Source organism: Rousettus aegyptiacus, unplaced genomic scaffold, assembly GCF_014176215.1.
Source record: "Rousettus aegyptiacus isolate mRouAeg1 unplaced genomic scaffold, mRouAeg1.p scaffold_m13_p_18, whole genome shotgun sequence".
Lineage (NCBI taxonomy): Eukaryota > Metazoa > Chordata > Mammalia > Chiroptera > Pteropodidae > Rousettus > Rousettus aegyptiacus.
In genome coordinates this window covers 2414590-2432588 of record NW_023416293.1, presented here as the reverse complement: position 1 = coordinate 2432588, position 17999 = coordinate 2414590, and the positions used below count along the sequence as shown (strand labels likewise).

Sequence of the window (17999 nt, the reverse complement as noted above, 5' to 3'; positions counted from 1 at the left end):
CCCAGGTGAGCGTGGCCGGTGCGGGGCCCCAGTCCGGCTGACGGTAACAATGGTCTCCTCCATCGGTCAGGGCCGTTTAGGTCCCAAGGTTCCTTCACTCGAAGCATTTGACCTCATGATCCTTGTGACCCAAGCAGGACAGTGGGGAGACAGCCCTGCTCCCACAACATCGTTGGGTCTGGTGAAGGAGCTGTTGCTAATTCCTCGTTTCTTGTCTGGCCTCAGCTCCTCCAGGCCAGGGGCGCTGGTCCCTTCGTGTTCTCGTAACCTCGAGGAGCTTTGGCGGTGCTGCGTCTGGTGCTGAGAGTTGGGTGCTGGTGGGGGCGGGGCCCTGGTTGGCCGAGGGCCAACAAACAGCACGAGTTTGGACGTCAAGACAGATCGGTCCAAGGAAAAGGGCGCAGAGACACATGTGCCGTCATCCGAGGTCGGAATATTTACAGCCCAGAACAAGGTCACTCACTTCTGGGAAATGCCCAGGAGCATCTGGGGCCGGGGGCGGGCAGGGAAGGGCCCTGGAGAACGGGGACGCCATTCCGGCTCTCTCTGAAGACCGTGCAAACATGACGTCAGCCCTGAGGGGCTGAGCAGAGGGAGCACCCAGGTCCAGACCCCTGCGGTGTGGGACCGCGGGCAGCGGGGTGGCTCTAAGTGGAGGAGGGGAGGGACGCACAGACCCCTGCGGTGTGGGACCACGGGCAGCGGCGTGGCTCTAAGTGGAGGGGGGGAGGGACGCAGAGGCCAGGGTACTGCCTGTCCCCATCTGAGGAAGAGCCTCAGGAGACAACTGAGAGGGATGTAGCCAGGCCCAACGTGACAAGAACGGAAGCAAGTCTAGAGTCTAGGGTATTGGTTCAGGCAGAGGTAGGAGGCTGGAAATGAGACAGGTGGTCGGGAAGCCAGGCCTCGGCCGGGGCCATGGGGCGGGCCTGGAGATGGTGAAGACCCCACCAGCCAGGTGGATGGCAGGGGTTCGTGGGCCACAGATGGCACCGGGGTGACCCCGGGGGTGTTTTCAGAACTATGTAGGTTGTTTCTTCCACTGCCTTGTGGTCAAACAGCTTCAGAAGCCAGACTGTGAGTCAGTTTTAATCAAACTTATCAGAGATTGCCTGGAGGGCTCAGACTAGACTTTCCCATGAGCGTGAAATGTGTTTTCAATATGATGAATCTTGTGGGTTCTCAGAAAATATGAATTGAACACAAAGAGATAAGGCCTCGTTCTCTGAGCCTCCGTGTTGCAGGGAGAGGCAGGTGTGGGACAGTCAGTGTTTACCTGTCTGAGCTCCAGGGCTTGGGCTCAAGAAGCCAAACCCCAGGCTGCCGGTGAGTGACAGACTCCAGCCAGGAGAGGCCAATTGAGAAAAGCCTCCTCTCTCCAGGCCTCCCCAGCAGCCGCTGGCCCCACGCTGCTGGCTAGAGCTGGGCGTTCAGGGACCCTGCCGGCCCCGTCCTCCCCGCCTGCATCGCCCAGGCCGCCCTCTGAGCGCGGAAACCCTGTGTTGGCCCACCACGTCCCCAGGAAGGCCACACGCCTTCCGGGCGCTTCTGCACGTGTTTGAATCCTCTTTTCCCTGCACCTAACAAGGCCTTTCAAATAAGCGAGGCCGAGCCCACCGGAATATACTCCGTGTTGTTTGGAATACGTTAGGGTGCGTTGCCCTGGTGCTGGTCAGGTCATAGCCTCTCCGTAAGTGAACACGCCGTCCTGGTGCTGGGCGACGCGTTTCCAAGGCGCCCTGTTTCTCTTCGCTGGAGCTGATTGAGGACGCGCTGCTCTGCGATGTGCTGCGGCTCAGGAAGTCGTCTGCGTTGATCCACTGCAAATGAGTGAGATGGGAAGCGTTTGCTTCAAAGGGGGAACCGAGGAACGAGCCGTAAGTAACCAGGACCGAGGCAGCTGAGAGGAATGAGGGCGGCGGACGCCGTCGCACTTTGCCTTTTTTCCCTTTAGCGTGGATGAAAGCGAAAACGAGGAACAAAGGGGCAGGCGCCCTGCGAGCCGTCCAGCGGTCTAGGACGTGAGGCGGGGATTCGGAAGTCGGGGTGGCGTTTGCCCCCCAGAGGGGCGTGGGGGCGTGCTCGCTGCCCCCCAGAGGGGCGTGGGGGCGTGCTCGCTGCCCCCCAGAGGGGCGCGGGGGCGTGCTCGCTGCCCCCCAGAGGGGCGCGGGGGCGTGCTCGCTGCCCCCCAGAGGGGCGCGGGGGCGTGCTCGCTGCCCCCCCAGAGGGGCGCGGGGGCGTGCTCACTGCCCCCCAGAGGGGCGTGGGGGCATGCTCACTGCGGGCCGTCAGCCGTCTACGCCGCCTCCCTCCAGAACGCCCCGGGCGGGCTTCTCGCACACCTTTAGCCAAGGACTCAGGCGCTCGTCTCGGCAGGAGTTGCCCGCAGGCGGCTGCACCGCCCTCCGCCATAGCAGCCTCACGGTGTGTTAACGCCCCGTTTGCAACAACCGGGCTGCGCTCAAGTCTCTGGTGAGGAGCTCTCGCTCCCGACCTGCGCTGGCTTTTCACGGCCGGCCGCAGAGGACCAAGTGTCCGTGTTCCCTCCGTTCTCGTCCAAGTCATCGCGTCGCCCCGAGCTCCCCTCTCGGACCCTTTGTCGTTCGTTTGTACTCGATGGAAGTTCTTCTTAGGACGCGACACAATATTAAGTTCTTCAGGTTTCCTAAAGCACGTTGGAACTAATTCACATACGGGGAAATGTATCGTCTTTAGCTCATAATATTTATTCAGAGAGTATCCGTGTGTTGTATCTATGGTTATATTTGCATAGTCGTCTGTACTGTTATAAACATTAAGCAGATGAAAGTAATTTAAAAGCATTTTATAAATTTTATTTAAAAATTTAATTCAGCCAACTCTTAACTATAAGATGAACTGAATTCCAAAAGTTTGTTTCTGCCAGTGGTAGTTTAAGAACTTGAAAATCGCTTTCTCGTATGTATCATAGATGATGGCGAGGTTGCCTGAGTAGCCCATAATATCATCAACATATGCTATAAATTTGGGGGGAAAAAAAGAAATATACAAATAAAATTGAACATAATTTTAAATTTGATTTAAATTATGTTGAATACGAATTAAACTCGATTTTCTTAAGGAACCAGAGAGTGATAGGGAGATACAGAGGCCTTTTAAGACTTTGAGAGGGACTTTCAATGTATTTACACGTGTTCTGGTAACGACTTTTGTTGTAAGAATAGTACGTACTTTTAGAAAAGGACATCTTCAAAAACACGAAGCTAAAGATCATCCTCATCGTTGAAACTCTCGTCCCATTCCCAAGAGATAACCATGGTGGTCAGTTTCTTTGCTGAAATTTTCCGTGCACACCCGTACGCTGCCATTCCTAACGCGGCTCCATAGCTCCGTACAGCCCCATTCTCTTTCCCTGTTTCCCCAGCCATCCTGGTAAGTCACAGTGTGGACCTCCGTCGGCTCAGCCCCCGAGCGCCTGCCCCGTGCTCCGTAACCGCTGCCTGGCGGGTGCTCTCACACGCACGCCGTAGCGTGCACCGTAGCACACGGGTCAGCACCGTCGCTGCCACGTGTGCTGACCGTGTCAGACGGTGTTCCGACGAGCGCCACGCCCGTGTACTGACGTGACCGCATCCATGGGGCGAATCCATCTGACAGGCTTCCGACTGCTAACTTGCCACATCAGAAGTTACGGTCATTTTAAAATCTAGAGAACTATCACCAAACCGTGTGCCTCATCCAACAAAGTGTCACTCCTTTCTCAAGACTCGAGGATGGATGGCATGATGTAGATCATATCTAAATTCATTCCGGAATCCGTAGGGGCCTTCTCCTTTCGCTGGATCAAAGTCTGCTCTTACAGGGTGAGACTCGCTGGTATTGATTGTGTGGTCCGCAGGTGGTAGTTTCGCGGTGGCGTGAATGATGCTTTTGTGAGTTACCTGGTAAAGAGGCAGGAGAACCGGAATGATGAGGGAACGTAAACAAGCGTGAGTGCACATGACGGCACCACGTCAGAGGGCGGCGAGAGGGCCGCGAGGCCCCCCGAGGAGACGAAAGCTGAGAAGCTGCCGATTTCAGGTCAATGTTTTGGCACTTGGATGCTAGAAAACAAAGATGGTGGGGAAACCGAGGTGAAACGCAGCAGGTAGTTTGTGTGCGTGACGCGTTTGCAGCTCCGGTGTCTGTGCCCGGCGGTCGCCGGCGATTGCGCAGCAGCCGCATCGGTTTCCATGCTGCCAGTAGTTTTCGAATTTTCCCCTCAGAAGCTCTGGCAGATGAGTCGATGAAATGTTAGGTTGTCAAGCCGGCTCTGCCTCCGAAGACACCCGAGTGCTCTTTGTGGGTTTTTGTCATCCGTCCACGCGCCGGCCTCGTGCAGGAGCCAGCAGAGGGTGCGCGTTGCGGTGGGGGTGCCCGGGGGAGCGGTGGGCACGGTCGCCCACCTGGCAGCGCCCGGCTGGGCCTGCCCGTGCTGCTCCCTCAGCTCGCTGTGTCACACGGGTGTCGTCAGGTTGCCGGTGGCGCTGTACCTTTCAGGGCGCCTCATTCCTGCCGTGTCCACTGTGGGACTCTCCTCCATCACGCTCCCGGATCAGACCTGGAGGGCGAGTCAGAGCCGGTAGTCTCCACGCGGGAGCGGACCTGAGCCCCTGGGCTTCGTCTGGTGTCCCGTTCGCTCGTCTTGTTTGCCAGCTGCCTTCCATGGAGCTTTATAAGATTATCTCACCCAGTGGAGGAACGGGTTCTGCTTCCTGTGCGGACAATAATCCCTTAGCTACGTAATCATTTTTTTCCACACTGTAGTTTTCAATTAAAGCATCCGGTGGCCCAAGCCCTCTACGAGGTCCTGAGCTCTGTCTGTGTAAGTACAGAGTTAGCCGACATATCTAGTTAGGGCCCCTCTTCCCTAGCTGCCAGTTCTGTATGCTCGGCTTTTTAGCCGCAGCCCTTGTCTTGTCGCGGGGGCAGTGACCACCCACGCGGCAGTGACGGAGGGGCCGTCGGGGCCCAGACACTCTTAGTTTACCCCGTTTGATATCAGGCTGTTTAGTTTAATTCTAGAGGGCTCCCTTAATTCGGAACGTAGACATGTAACGAAAGGACAGAGTGAAGCAGGCGAAGGAGGAGAGAAAGGGGGAGCGGGAGGAGGAGGAAGAAAGAGCAGAGATGGCGCCAGTGGAGCAGCCGCCGTTCGGTGGCCGCGCGCCCCTCGCCACCTGCCGGGGCCGCGCGCCCGGTGCTCCCAGGCGCGGCTCGCGCGGAGCTGGCGTGAGGGCCGAGAGCTCAAGGGACCACGTCTCTGACTCCGCTTTTCCGGGGGGAGCTGAGAAATGAAACTCTCCTGTTGTGATCTGCTCCTCTAAAAGTACGCTGACTTTCCTTTAGCCCTGACCATCTTCCTTGAGATGCCACCTGTATGTCTGGCTGAAGACATGTTTACTGGCCGCCGTGCTGGGCGGTTCCAGCCCTGGCCCCGCTGGCTGCGTGAGAATGACCTGGCCTGCAGTCTTAGTTCTTGGAGAGAAGTCGGGGACGCTGTGTGCAGAGAACCAGCAAAAAGCTCTGACCTGCCAGCCCCTCTGAAAGAGAGGGGACAGGTGGCCATGGGCCCCCTACTCCTCTGACTGCACCAGCTCTTCCTCCCACTGCTGCCACCTTAGGCCTCCGGCCCTTTAACACGCGCTCCAAATTCCCGGAGAGTTCTGGGTGACAGCAGACAGGCCTAGGCCATCGGCAGCTTCACAGACCAAGCTTGAGTTCAGCTTGACACAGAGCGATGGGTGCTGAGAAGGGAGGGGAGCCACGCCTCGCCTCCAACACGCCGCACGTGGCGGAGCGTGCATAAAGCCTGCGCTTGCTGTCACCTCCTGGTCACGCAGCTCCATGGTATGTGTCTCTCCTGGCTGCTGGACAGCTACTGCCCGCCCTTCTTCCGGGGACCCCACCATCTGCTTCACTTTGGATCGTGTTGAAATCTTCTCCTGAACTTTACTCCACCAACTCCCCCTGTGCCAGGAGTGCTAGATAAATACACGGTCCGCAGCCACGTCTCAGACAAGAAAATCAAGAAGCTGCTTGTTCCTTCTCCTAATCCCATTATGAGTATCTGCCCCAAGTCTGCGTGTGTATGCACCCCCACAGGGCATGCGTCTTTAGAAAGTCAGATAGCTGCAGAAACCTCAGTCTCATCGGTGCCAAGAAGTAGAGAAGACGGCCTCTTAGGTATGCTTTGGCTAGTAGGAGACAGCCCAGGGTGTCCTTGGATGGCCAAATGCCCACTCATCCCCCACACATGATACACAGCTTCCCACGCTGCCTCCTGGGGCCCGGGATCCCAAATCATTTGAGGACATCCTAAGCCCCTAATTCAGGTACTTGCTTTTCAACAAAAAAATATTTATGCGCAGTGGCAAACAAATACTGGTAAACAAAAGAGAAGAAACGAATGAAGACCCCGCTCTGGTGGACAGTTCTCCACAGCCCGCCAAGTGTTACCTGTGGGTCTCTCCAGAAACCGGGCGTTGGTGACATTGAGGGGGAATTCTTGGGCCAAATCAGGCCCAGCCAAATAGTGCTGGAGTAGGAGACCCTTCAGGGGATCAAGTACTTATGCTTCTTGGGGTTCACTGATTGATTTTAAGATTCATTCATCATTCTACGGCCCTAGAGCCTCGTGCCAAGGGGCTGGCATCTGGTTTCCTGAAGCGTTTCCTGCAGCGTTCTCAGAGCTAAAATCCCCCTTAGCTCTCCTGCGTCATATTCTGACCAAAATTTTTGTCTCACAGCTCTAGAGGGTGGAAATCCAAGGTCAAGGGGCCGGCAAGTTTGGTTTCCTCTGAGGCCTCTCTCCTTGGCTTGCAGATGGCCGCCGCTGCCTCGCCGTGGTTTTCCCTTCATGCTCACACATCTCTCTGCGTGTCCAATTCTTTCTTCTTATAAGGACATTAGTCATATCGGATTAGGGCCCACCCTGAGGACCTCGTTTCACTTAATTACCTCTCTACAGTTCCTGTCTGTGAATCCAGCCATCGTCTTTGGTACTGTGGGCGAAGGCTTTCACATAGGAGTTTTGGAGGGACACAGTTTAGCCCATGACACTGGCTGTATCTAGCCCAGCCATTGCCTCCTGATTCCTCAGTCCTGGAAAATACTGGTCCCCGCACTGCCCTGCACAGACTGTTCATGAATTTGGAGCCGCCGGAAGTCAACCGTCTGGCTTGGAACTTCTTCCTGTCGGGGCTTCCACTTGAGCTCAGTGCACCCAGAAGCCAGAGCCAGCAGGCTCGGGGCTCTAGGAGTGACTGGAGTAAACCGCAGTGCTCTGCTCATGACCAGCCTAGTGCTAGTACTGGTTACAGTGGGTACTAGTTGGTCACCAGAGAATGCCTTTTCCCAGAAGCCAGCATTGCAGGGGTCACTGAGGGGGGAACATAGTTATTTGACATGGCTTTCTTTTCATGCATCTATTTTGAATCAGCCTTAAGGTCAAATCATTAAACTCTCAGCTGCTTTAATTATAAAATAATGCGTAGAATAGAGGTTCTGCCCTGAGAGCAAATCTACCTAGAACACTTCCGGGTTCTGCAGCCCCATCTGTAACTGCTCAGGTGCCATTTCTGAGGGCCCCAGGACCATGGGGTGCACCGCTGACAAAGCCTGGACGGAACGAAGTCAGGCAACTCGACACGCTGACCGAGGGGCTCTGTGACAACGTGACACCGCTTCCAAGGGCAAGGACTCCAATTCCTCTTTTCCCTAAAACCGCACGGCCGCGGGTCACCGTGTCCATTCCCACAATCTGCCCTGCCTCTTGAGCCCCCGGGTTAGGCCAGGGCCCGGGAAGCACATGTCTTTTCTGTCAGCATCATACAGTGAAGATCAGAGCTTCTGATTTCAAATCAGGACTATAATCCTGATGGCTGCCACCTTCCACTGAACTTGAACCCAGGCCAAGAATCAGACCAGGGGCATCCCCTTTGGCCCATGGCACCTTCGTGGGGTGGAGTCGCCCTTGCACGTACGTGATACTGTCTTTATGGTGTAACATCTTTGAACAGAACCCTGTGTCCACACCGCTTGCATAAAGCAGTTTTGACCTAAAATGGGTTCTGTCTCCACAGACTGCATAGCCACCCAACTGCCAGCTTTCTGTTTTGAAAAGCATTGTCAAAGGCCCCTCCAGATATCCATTTATCTACTGGAAGCTCCTGGGCAGACAGAGGCCCAAGGTCCGGTGAGACATTCTGGGGCCAACGCTGCTGCCTGTGGCCAGCTGGCTCAGCTTCCAGTGTGTACGCGTTACCAACCTCTGCTGGGAGCTGAAGAATTCATGCCTTGAGACCCTTCGAAGTAACGGAGAGTCTTCAAACTTTGATTTTAAAGCAACGTATAAAATATCCACCCGGTATTTCTCCTTTAATGCTCACACTTCCGGTGAACGGCCATGGCCTGTGAGAGGAGCCGGACGCCCTGGGCAGCACCTAGTCTGCTGGAAAAGGTTCAGACCAGGAGAAAAGCCACTGCAATCGGCCTCCCATCTTCAGAAAACGCTCTAGTTAGAGTTTTTCTCTAAGGAAGCCCTACGCCCCGCTAGTGGCAGTGTCCGAGGCGGACGAGTTCCTGCCCGCAGCCTTCGTCCCATGCACACACGCCCTGCCAAAGCTCCCTCTCCCCCAGCTCCGACGCTCTGGGTGCTGGTGCCAGGATCTGCCTTCAAACCCAGTTCTTTTCCTGCCTGGGCCTTGAAAACCTTCCACTCTGGCTCATGGACGTTCTCTCTGCACGTTGCAAACGCTCTCTTGCTTCCCAACCTGGAACTCAATAGCCCTTTGCCCCCAGACCCCACCGCCAGGGCCAGCCCCGTCCATTCCCACACCTCCACCTACCTTAACTCTTGAGACACCAGGCGGGGCCGGGGAAATACCTTTCCCCTGTTGCATTTGCCTGGTTCCTATGAAACAACCTCCCTGTGAGCAAGAGGAAAGCCACACTGCACCCGTGGGGCGAGGTCACCCGCACAGGAAAACATTTAGTCTTCTGTGTTCACCAGTGTGCACGGGCGACACATATGCTCAGAGAAATGGTCTTCGGTCTTCCCGTTTATGAAAGCGTTTCCAGAACAAAAACATTTCCCATCGTGCTTGACTTTTTTTTTTTTTTAACCGTTCATAAGCCGTCTCTGAACACTTTAACTTTCCGACAGGAAATCTTCAGTTTCTTATTGCAGCAAATTGTACCCTAAACGGCTAGACCCTGAATCTTAGGGCATCTTTTGGGTTGCACCGAACGCCTCCCGTGGAATCAGTCTCTCGCCTGGCGGCCCTTGAAGCTACATAGCTGCTATCGCTTTTCCTTTTTCTCAGCTCTTGGAAGAGAAAGTAGAAAAGTAGGCAGCCAACAAAAAATCAAGCAGGCCTGAGAAATGAGAATTGATGGGTGCAACTTTGAAAAGCTCAAAAGGCACTGATTAAAACCAATTTTAATTTCTCATAATGTACGTGTTTCGCGATTTAAAAGAAATTGATTAGCACACTCACATGCTATTTATCTGTGTTTTTTGAGTGAAGTCCATCCTGAGTTTTTAGAAATTCTCCAAGGATAGATGAATAGACCTTCAATTAAATTGCACAAATAAAACTGATTTGTCAAACCTCATAAATTTGTTCACTTATAGAGAATGGCAATACCTTTGTAAGGAATAGTAAGAGGTCCTTGAAAGAAATGAAAGACAGGGCAAAATGACCCCCAAAATGATAGTTCCCGGTTTCTAAGATAGCCAAGTTATTCTGAGCATATAAAACACATACCCTTTTGGTCAGATAGTACAAACCTCCTGAGCTCATGACGGCTGGAAAAAAATGTGTAATATTCTTCTCGTTAGATATATCCAAGGCAGGTGGCCCATCCGGGTGCTAGGGAAGTGGGGTGCAAGAGAGCAGTGGGCTGCAGCCTATGGACAGGGCAGGGGGTCAGGCTCCAGGAGCAATGGGGTGTGTGGAGGCAGCGGGAGGGGCAGGAGGAGCACGGCGCGGTCCGAGCCGTGCGTCAGGACCGACGTCCTGCTGCCGCGGGTGTCTAGAGTTTCTGAGGGAGCAGCAGGGCCGGCTCAGGCCGGCGTCGAGCCAGCTGTGTGGGAAGCAGCCCGATCCTGCGGGACGAGGATGGGCAGGAGGCAGGCGAGGCCCCACCTGGGGCAGAGAAGTTGTGTAAGGACCTGGCGTGCCTGGTGGTAGCGTGTGGCACGCCGCGTGACGGGCCTTCAGTCCCCGTGCACGCTCCCGATTTCCGGCTGGAGGCAGAGGCTGCGTTCGTCTTGAAAATGCTACGGAAAGCGTGTACTTGACGTCAGCAAGGTATTCGATAACGTGTTCTACAGGTGGAAAAATGTGGGCAAGTGGGGTTCATTTATACCTTTTAAACAGCTATTTCTGAACTGCGGTCATTAACAGATTGATAGACCTCTTGGGGGAAATGCATAATGGTGTGCCTCAGAGCTCCATTTTATTTTATTTTATTTTTTTGGTTCTAAGTCAACATTTTTATCAAAGGCTTAATGAAATGAATACATAGATGTTATGTATATCAAATCTGCGAGGGATGCCATACAGAGAGGAGTAACTAATACTTTGGGGAACTAAACCAGACTTCAAAATGATCTCCTTAGCTAGAAACCTTTGGTCGATACCACCCAGGTGAACTTAATTAACTAGGGATGTGTGCAGAAGTCTGCACTTGTGATGAGAAATTCAATAATAGGCTGGCGAATTTTTCTGGCATTTTCCAGTGGATTATTTCAGGTTGCCCCACCAGCATTAACTCCTCCATTCTTTCTAGATAGAACCTCGAATGTCCCAGCCCTAGTGTGTGTGCGGCTGCTCCATGGCTGTGATATGGAAGCAGGTCGAATAAGTTCAGGAAAAGCTAGAAAAGCAAAATGACGGTAGTCGATTTGCTGACGATCCGTTACTGAGAGCCGGCGCAGCAAAACCAGTTCCCCAGACGCCAGTGCTGTGAAAGATCCATTTGCTCCATATGCCAAATTTACCAATGGTGATTTTGTATTTTTTCAGACATATTCAGTCTGAATAATTGATACAGAAAGTTGCTTTTCTGAGTATTAAGTAATATGGAGATGCTTCCTGAGTTATCAGTTTAAAAAAAAAAATCTTCAAAATTATGCAAGGCTGGCAAAACAGAATTCAGTATTATTTGAACAATTCCCTTGAAATACAATCTAGCTAAGGGTTTGGCATTTCATATGTGACAATTATTTCAGCTGTATTTGATTTATTTTTTATGGTTTCTAAGTGCCCTTTTCTTTTTTAAAAAATTTAAACACTTTTAATATTTTATCACAATTTCTTAAATAACTTATTCGCCATGATTTTGTATTTCTATCCATTTAGATTTTGAATTAGGTTTTAATTATAAGTTTGATATCTTTGGGATGCTTTTGAATTTATATTTAATTTCGGTTTAATTCCTAGAAATACTAAATTGAGGCTGATAGGCCACTGGAGGAATTGTGAAAAGGAAAAACTTAACATTTAAAAATTGACATTTTGAACAAAGTTATAAAAAAAAAAAAAAGCATTCAGAAACATCCAAGAGAAACCCAAAGCAGCTGAAATGCTCTCATGTGTGGAAAATTATCCCCTTATATTAATTTGTTTCACTAGCTTTTTGCACATTTACTATATTTTGCCACTTTCAACTTCCTGTCAGAGCTTTGGAAATATTTCCATTACAAGTAATAAATCTCCACCAAAGAAATGGTGGTAAATTTATTAAAATCAGAAATTAATTTGGCGAATGGATCCTTCAATGAACTGACTTACTTTCAAATGGAGTTACACAGGTTTCTTGTCTGCAGAACTTCTCAGAGCTTTTAGTAAACTAATGTACATTTCGAATCTCCAGATGAGAGGCATTTAGAATAAGACGACATTTCCCAAACTCAAGTAACTGTGAAAGCCACGAACAACAAAGAAGTTAGTTTCAGTTTGGGAGCAACTACTCTGTGTCAAGGGCTGGGCTGTCCTTGGCACTTCTTGGCTCTGTATTTAAAAGTCCCATTCATTAGATCTTAAAACTTTTTAAAAACCCGAATATTATTTTTTAAATTAAAAAACACCCTCTCTACTTTCAGGCCTGTTTCTTAGCAGCAGCCTTTTAAAAAAAAAAAAATTCTCTTTTCAATACTTCTAATAGTTATTTTTATCCCTCTAAGTAATATTTTTAGATTTATGTTTCTTACATATCAACTAATAAAAGTAGCTATAACTCTAAAAAATAGAGATTTAGCTCTTTTCTCTATCCCTCATCTTCCTTTCTGTTAAAAAAAGAATAGCAATGATTATTTAATTCTTTTAATGCCTACCCATGAAACTTCAAATAATGTAGTAAAATTTTTATTTCTTGTTCCATCAACTTTAGGCAGGCTCCCTTCATTCCCCACTGTATTAGGTGGAAATTTAGTACTCTCATCCCTGATGGAAACTAAGAATATAAAATTCCCAATTCAAAATCATTTTCAGTGACAATTGTAAAAGCCTGTAACACCGTCTCGTAAGATCATTATTTCTGAGGCCGGTCCGATCCAGGTCCCTTTGTCGGTCACCCACTTATCTTAGGTTTTAAGCGGCCCTTTGAGCCTTTTGAAAGCTCGTGTGGACATGTCCGGACAGAGGTGCTTTTTGTTCTCGCTAGACTCTTTCATTACAAAGGCTCTTGCCTTCCTTTATCTCTGGGGAAATTTTTCTTCATTTTTCTCTTTTTAATTTCGTTTTCTCCGTTTTCTCTGTTCTTTAGCTCTGAAAGTCTCCATGACGAGACGTTAAACTGCCTTGTTTCCGGCGTCTCAGGCATCTTGCTTTATGTCCTGAGGGTCGTTCTTGATTTATCTCCCAAACTTTTAATAGAATTTTTATATCTCAGCAAATTTTTGTTTTTTAAATTTATAAGAACACTTTCTTATTCTTGAATGGTTCCCTTTTCATAGCTCCCTATTCTTATTTTTTGGACACAACTTCTTCTCAAATCTTCCTATGGATAATTGGTCTTTTTAAACATTCTCTTTCATTTTTTGAATGATCTCTGTTTCTTTCAAGTTCATTTTTCCCCCCCAATTTATTTATCCTGGTCTTTTTCTTGCTGTAAACTTTTCTTGAATTTAAGGTGATTTTTGACTGTCCATTCACATTTTTTAACAGTTTAATTGAGGTATACATTCACATACCACATAATTTACCCATTGAAAGTTTACCATTCAGTGGCTTTTAGCATATTCACAGAGTCGTTCGTCTGTCACCACAATCAATTTTAGAACATTTTAGCTATTTCCCCGTACAGGAACAGCCCTCACCTGTAACCCCTCATCCTTACTTCCATCCCCACTTCCCCCCTGCCGTGAGCAGCCACTGTCCATTCATATTGGAAAAGAAGGGATTAGAAAGGCTGGCCCGGTGCTCTGGGGGTTTCGGACCGGAAGTCAGTAAGACGGCAATAGTGGAGAAGGAGGGAAATGCAGAGGTTGAGACTGAGTAGAACCCAGACCCAGAAGGCCTGGCGTGGGAATCAGGACCTTGGAGAGCCCCGAGGGGCTGGGGTCCGCGGTAAGCAGTCAGGCCCGTCCCAGCTGGTCGGCTTCGCTTCTGCAGTCCGGAGTCACCGGAATGGTGGCACGGTGCCACTGGACTTTAGGTTTAGGGACTGTGTCTGTCTGCACAGCTGCACCTCACACACAGTAGGCATCACCTGTTTGTGGAATAATTCAGTCTCCTACGTGTATATAATGCCTCTAGTTTGCAAAGCGCTTTTATATACTTATCTCTCATCTCACTTGAGACAGGCGGGTGTGCACAAGCGGGTTCACTACGAAGCTAATGAGGCTTCAAGCGTAGGGCCACCGCCTGCATGGGCCCCTCCCAAACCCTGCTCTCAGTCGCATACGTGTCAGCTTTGCTTTTTATTTTCCTTGCAGGCCTGCAAAGTTATATCATGTCAGGCCTCGGAAAACCTGAACTTAGATCTGCCTTTCTAGATAGCCGACGTTATTAGCCTCAATTTAGAACTGTAGCGGCTGCGGCTGAGAGAGCTGAGTGTCTTGCCCAGGGTCACACATGTAAGTGGCAGAACATTTCATACCTGGATGATTTCTCCCACCGCTTGTCCTACTGAACCCAGAGTAAGGCAGGGTAGAGTGTGTTTTTCCAAACTTAACTGCCCTGGAACCCGGGGGTTCCATGGCATGCACGGGTAAAAGTGCTCTGCCCAAGTGCCTGTCCATTTGGCACAGGATGAATTCTCAGCCAGAAGGCCGTCAAGACGGTAGCTGTTAAATCTGGGGGTGCATGTGCCATGCACACATAATTTATTGAGAGTTTCCAAACCCAGAAGTGCGCTGCGTGGGAATGAGCCCTGAAGAGCGAGCACCCCCCCACACACACACACACACCCTGCTCCTGGCTGGTTCCCTAACGAGGCGCTGGGTTGGGTGAGACACTCAGGCCCTTTCCACAGCCTTTGAATGCGGTGAGGATGCCCCACACCTGCCCGTCCATTAGTGAATAAGCCCAAAGGGCATGGCGGTGCCCGAAGGTGGTGAAAGCCCCCCGCCCTCCCGCAGGAAAGGCAGTGAGCTCTCGGAAACTCTCATCCTGCCCGGGAGAAGCGGCACACTGCAGCCCTTGCCCACGGCTTGGGCGGCGTCTGGCAAGGGGTCCAAGTCAGACCTCCGAACGGTGAGCCGAGGCTCTGCGCCTTCTCAGGCGCACGCGCATTCATAAACATCGACCTTCCTTTCTCCAGGGCAGCGCCGTCTGGCCGAGGGCCAGTCCGTCAGCTGGCTGCCCACGGAGCCTTGCTGGGCAGTGCTTTCTGTTCTCTGGTCAGCGAGGGCTTACGGTGTCATTTCAGCTGTGCCCCTCACAAGGGTTTTATTAATGCAATCCCCTGCCCCAGACTTGGCCTTCAGTCACTGGAGAACAAGAACACAACACTGAAAACAACTTTGAACCAGATGAAAAAGCCTCTGTGGGACCAAGTCCAAACGTTGGCGCCGTCGGGTGAGGGATGCAGTAAAACGGGCCGTGCGGCAGGTGTGTTGGCGGCTGATGGAGACTTCGCGTTGTGAACGGCTGTCCTGGGAGAGGCTGGAAGGGCAGGGCTGGCCCCTGCCGCGGCAGAGGAACGAACAGAGGAAGTTCCTGAGGCACGTGCTTCGCCCCAGCATAACCGGGGCTGGAGGATTGAGAGGACCCAGAGCACACAGAGGCAGACGGCTCTCACCAGTGTGGACACCGCTTCCGCTGGCGAGGATGAGGATCGGGCCCTCACTCTGTGCATGTCACAGCGAGAGTTCCATCTCTGTACACAGCAGCTCCATTTTAGCCAATTATGTTTGAGGTCCGACATGTAGCCCTTTTGTGAAAGACAATCATTTATTAGCTCATTAAAGTAGAGCACTGTGAATATAGAAAAACAGGAACCAAGGGTAGGCCCCAGCTAAAATATTGAGAAGTGTGTCATGCGCACAGACGCATGGACCCAGACTTCTGAAGTTCAAGTGCTGTTTACTTGGGATGAGCTCCAGTTTGGTTAAGAGGAGTGCTGAATCTGGACGGGGCGGTTGATGCTGCTGTCGGCTGTGACGTAAAGTGGGAGGTGGGACGGGCTGTGCTCGAGGCCACCCACAGGGAATCTACGTCTTAATAACGCTCAGCGCTGGTTCTGAGACTCGACGCAGGCATGGGCGGTGGGGCGGGGGGGACACGTTTGGAGAAGGGGAAGAAGAAAGACATCTGTCTCTCCTAATTTGAGGACAGATATTGCCTATCTCAAATGAGAGCTTAATGAATCCACATACAGCTTGCGCCACCGTAGTGAGCTGTGACTCTTATCGGCGGCTGGATGTTGCCAACAGAATCAGTCATCCCTAATCTTTCTGCGTTCTGTGGTCGTCTGGGAAACATGTGCTGACTTCTCTGTCACGAATTTTTTTGACCCAGAAAATTCCCCAGAGGAGCGTTCTCTGAGGGTATGAGGAAGATAAAAGACGAGTTGGTGCCCAGATCGAGTAAATGCCTGTCACTCACACACATGGCTTCTGGGTCATTGTTCACACGCCCTCAGTGTGTCTTCATACTGGGTTATGTATCATCTTTTCTGAGTAGTTTTACTGTGCTGTAATTTACATACTGCACAGTTCGCCCTTGTAAAGTGTGCGATTCAATGGCTTTCAGTATATTTACCGAATTACGTAACCGTTTTTAGGCAAAGAATCCCCTTCCCCATTAGCAGTAACGCGCCCCTCCCCCACCTCTAGGCAGCTAGTAATCGACTTTCTGTCTCTCCAGCTTTGCCGGTTCTGGACATTTTATGTCAATGGGATCTACACTCCGTAGGCGTTCGTGACTGCTTCTTTCACTTAGCATATTTTCAAGGTTCGCCCATGTCATAGCCTGTATCAGTACTTTATTCCTTTTAATCGACAAATAATATTTCATTTTCTGGCTAGACCAAAATGTATCCATTCATTAGTTGATTGGCATCTGAGCTCTTTCCACTTTTTGACGAAGAATAATGCTGCTGTGAACATGCGCATACACAGTTTTATATAGACAAATGTCTTAATTTCTCTCAGGTAACTACCTAGGGGTAGAATTGCTATATCACGTGGGAACTCTGTTTAACATGTTCGTGAGCTGCCAAACTGTCTTCCAAAGCAGGTATGTAACGTTACGTCCCCGCCAGCGTGGCGTGAGGGCGCCAAGTTCTGCGCATCCTTGCCGCCGCTTGTTACGCGACCCCGGGCCTCCGAGTGTGTGCGCTGGTATCTCAGTGCGGCTTAGATTTGCCTGATGGGTCATTTGTATGTCTTCTTTAGAGAAACGCCTATTCACATCTTATGCCCATATTTTAATTGGGTTATTTATCTTTACATTACTGAGTTGTGATAGTTCTTTATATATTCTAGAGACAAGTCCCTTACCATGTTTATAATTAGTATTTTCTTCCATTCTGTGGATTACCGTTCCACTTTTTCGTTTGAAGTACAGTTTTTCATTTTAATGATGTCTAATTTATTTGTCTCGCTGCTTGTGCTTTTTGTGTCGTATCTAAGAAACCAGTGCCTGATACAAAGCCATGGAGATTCAGGCCTGTGTTTTCTTGTAAGAGCTTTATAGTTTTAGCTTTCATGTTTAGCTCTTCAATCCATTTCGAGTTAATTTTTGTATATGGCCTGAGGTAGAGGTCCAAGCCTACCTTGTGTGGATATCCAGTTCTTGTCCATCATCTTTTAAGAGAGAGAAAAAAAAACAGAAGCCTTTTCAGAATGGTCACTCTGGGTTGTGTTTGGGACCAACTGCTTTGTACAGCTGTGTCCCACAGTTAAGGGACAGGTGTCAGAGAACACAGAGATTCTTGACTTCAGAGAAAACGAACGCCTGCTCACATAAGGCATGAGTCCCTAGAGTGGCAGGGGCTGGAGCTGGCAGCTTGCTCGCTAACCAGACCGCCTTGGGCAGATCACTCGACTCCCATCTAAGCTCACTCGTCCCATCCTTAAAAGGGGGGCTCATTGGAACAGAACCTCAGGAGAACAGGAACTTCCTCTGCTTTGTTTAATATCGTATCCCAAGAGTCTAGATTAGCACCCAGCACACAGTAGGCTCTCAATACACACTTGTCGATTGAATAAATAATACCTCCATTATATAATCTCTTAGGATTATTTTAAGGGTTAGGCATTTTAAACAATGTGTTCACGTGTATTTTGTAAATTATAAATGCTACAGAAATGTATGATTTCCTTTCTTTGTAGTGGAAAGGGAGGCATGGGTAGCTGTAATGATGCAGCAAACCTGCAAATGAGGTGAATATATATTTTCTGGAAGGTGTAATTTCATTTTCAAGGTACTAAAGAACTAGCGATCCTTTCATCAATTTAATTTAGAACAGAACTTTGAGGTCATAAAATGTCAATGCCCTTCTCTAGATTGCCACACTTTACCCTG

At 50.1% G+C, this 17999-nt stretch overlaps 1 protein-coding gene across 2 annotated transcripts in view; it reads left to right on the top strand.

Annotated features, from left to right (window-relative positions):
- The window catches only part of SMYD3 (SET and MYND domain containing 3), a 536963-nt gene that overhangs the window by 465927 nt on the left and 53037 nt on the right, over positions 1–17999 (top strand). The window lies entirely within an intron of this gene.